The 2,992-nt window shown below is 58.1% G+C and overlaps 1 long non-coding RNA gene across 1 annotated transcript; it reads right to left on the reverse strand.

The window, feature by feature from the left end:
* Positions 1-1,642: 1,642 nt before the first annotated feature.
* LOC140000377 (uncharacterized) lies at positions 1,643-2,355 on the reverse strand. Its single transcript, XR_011805522.1, has 3 exons — positions 2,230-2,355; positions 2,009-2,088; positions 1,643-1,853 (listed from the first exon to the last, which is right to left on the reverse strand). It is a non-coding gene; the product is annotated as an uncharacterized lncRNA (long non-coding RNA).
* Between the last annotated feature and the right edge of the window lie 637 nt (positions 2,356-2,992).

A 2,992-nucleotide genomic window follows, 5' to 3' on the forward strand; every position in this document is an offset into this window, starting at 1 on the left:
AAGAGCATCTTTGCCAACAAGCTTGCCAAATGGTGAAAAGCACTTTCACTAGGAATGGCTGAGGAGGGAGGCTCAGACCCCCGGCGAGGAGAGTGGTGGGCAGGGATGTAAAGCACAAGGTGAGGAGTGCTGGGAGCAAGAGGGACCTCAGGGATGATGCAGAAGGAGGAGAAGCAATGGCGTTGGGTGCCGTGGGGGTAGCAGCGTGTCACAGACCCCCTTCTGCTCGGGGTCAGGATGTGCAGGAAGCCCCCTGACACCTGCCTTTAAGACGGCAGGGAGCAAACAGTCAGGGAGCATTCTGGAGGGCGTCACCATCCCTGGTGATGCACGGCTGGCTCTGCTGTTCACTCCTCGGGGAAGATGCCGTTTGGGAAGTGCTCATCGATTGATGGCTTAGACTGGGGGAGACCACAAAACAGCGTGGTAGGTGATCTGGGGAGGGTTGGGAAGGACAGCAGCAGAGAACTGCTCCTGGACGGCAGGTGAGCGTCTAGCTTCTGCGGAAAACGATAGCCAGAATGCTGCGGGAAGCTGCTGTGAGGAGCAGAGGAGGCCAGGGAACCTGGCAGAATTCCGTGGGCAGCCTCCACCAAGCACAAAAACAATCCTTCTCAATACTCACAGAATCACAGAATTTCTAGGTTGGAAGAGACCTCAAGATCATCGAGTCCAACCTCTAACCTAACACTAACAGTCCCCACTAAACTCGGGGAAAACAAGTAGACAAATCAGTAGATGTTTGTGTGCAGACGGACGCTGCCCACCACACCTTCTTACCTCTTCCTTTTCTGATGATGTTGTATATGTGAGAAAGAGTTTCTAAAGCTGTGAATCTGATGGAATCTTTGTCACTGGTGAAAATGAAGAGGATGCCCAGCAGCTGTCCCAGGATGGGGATGTAGAGCTCTCTGGAATCATCATCGCTATAGTTTTCATAGTCATCTGTGATCTGGGTGAGGAAGGGAGGAGAGACAAAGGGCTTAGTGGAGGCAGAGCCGGTCCCTGAGAGAGCACGGCCTGGGAAGGGAAGAGCAGGGGCGAAGGAGGGACGAAGACCCTCGATTCACGGTTCTGAGGCACTCACGTGCATCGAGGCTTGCCTCACAGGCACCCCTGAGTGGCAGGATGCTCTGGGATGCAGGAAAGGGTGGAGGGTTCCTTGTGCCTTACCTCGGCCTCAAAATACAAGAGGATGAAATCACCCAGCGTCTCAATCATCCTCACAGCTCTCTCACGCACAGCTGGGTTTTTGGAGTGGGCAAAGTGCAGCAGCGCCTGCGAGGAGAGAAGTTGCTGGGTTGACAGTGGTCTGCAAATGAGACCTGAGAGGATTCTTTGGAAATTCTTTGCAAATGCCAAACCTTCAACATATTCTCCAACTCTGTGCTGAAACTGGCGATGGGGAAGTTGCGTACGAAGGCCGCCAGCATGGTGTCCATGGCTTTCATAGTCTGCAGGGAGGACAGAAGAGCATCGAATTATTTCTGTGGCCCTCCTCACCCCCAGGAGCTGGCTCTGAGCCCCTCGGGAGTTCAGGGGTGGCTTTGGGGCTAAAAAGCTGCTGTGTGCAGACCTCCTGCAGCACAAGATCAGGTCGGGGAAGGGGCGAGGCTGGGAAAGCAAATCTGGGCCCCGGCCCTGCACTGGTCTCTGGTTGTGTCAGCACGGGGAAGGAAGGCAGCAGCTCAGCAGGACTGGGGGTGCCGGTACCTCACCCAGCACATACCTCAGTGAAGAGCGCTCTTTCTGTCTCTGGCACATCTGACTCGGGAGGCAGAAAGAAGATGCTCTTGCAGCACACAAGCAGGAGTCTCTTCTTTTTGCCACGCAGTGCTGTTGGTACGGTGTTGCTGAAGGAGAGAGAGAGAGGAGCCTGTTGGACGCAGTGCCTCGAGGCTTATGAAGGAGGACACGGACCTTGGCCAGGCATCCCTGGGAGGGACGGGCAGCCTCCCTGCCAGCTTCAGGGCCACCAGGACATTGCCACCAGGGGCTGGGCATGCACCTGAGGAGGGCGACAGTCTCCATGGCCTTCTGCCGGAATGCTGTGCGCAAGCTGTCCACGGGCTCCTTTTCCAGCAGCGCCTGCAGAGCACAAGCAGGATGAGACCTTGGAGCCGCCGGCACCCAGCAGCAGCAGAGCCAGCGCTGCCCCAGCCCTCGCCTCCCAGGGGGCTGGTGCCGGGGGGCCTTGCCCCTTCCCCAACCCGCTGCGCATCCTCTCACCATGATGTTCTCCACCAGCTTATGTTTGCTGCAGAAGCCATGCAAGTTCAGCGGCACACCCCTCTCTGTGACACATCTGCACAGATCGCAGATTTTGCTGAGGAACAGCATCTTCTGCTCCTCGTCGTCCTGGCAGCCACAAAGACAACAACAGAGCATTAGGGGGACACCCACGGCCAGCAGGACCAAAGCCTTGAGGGGTCTGGGGCTGTGTGGGACCCCTGGAGGGCAGCGCCAGGAGCACAGCTGTGATGCAAGCGGCTGCCATTACCTTTTCTGTGCCTCTGACATACGCCCTGATGAATTCCACGGCCTTGTCTCTGCACAGTTTCCATGCCTTACCTGGAAAGGAGGAAAGCAAAGAGTGCTGCAGAGAGGGGCTGAATGCAGGGGTGAGGAGAGGAAGGGCCCCAGCCCCAGAAGGCCGTGGGGAGGCCGCGGGGATGCCCAGAGGCTGCAGCAGCTCCGCTGGGAAGAGAGGCTGAGGGAGCTGGGCTTGTGGAGCCTGGAGAAGGCTGTGGGGGGACCTCGCTGCGGCCTCCCCGTGCCCAAAGGGGCCTCCAGGAAAGCTGGGGGGGGATCTTCATCATGGACTGCAGCGACAGGACAAGGGGTGACGGCCTTAACCTCAAAGAGGGCAGGTTTCTTTCAGACAGGCAGGGATTTCTCTCCTTCACGCCCAGGGCAGTGAGGCCTTGGCGCAGGCTGCGGTGCCCCCTCCCTGGCACTGCCCACGGCCAGGCTGGGTGGGCTTTGGGCAGCC

The sequence above is a fragment of the Anas platyrhynchos genome, chromosome 33 (assembly GCF_047663525.1).
Source record: "Anas platyrhynchos isolate ZD024472 breed Pekin duck chromosome 33, IASCAAS_PekinDuck_T2T, whole genome shotgun sequence".
Lineage (NCBI taxonomy): Eukaryota > Metazoa > Chordata > Aves > Anseriformes > Anatidae > Anas > Anas platyrhynchos.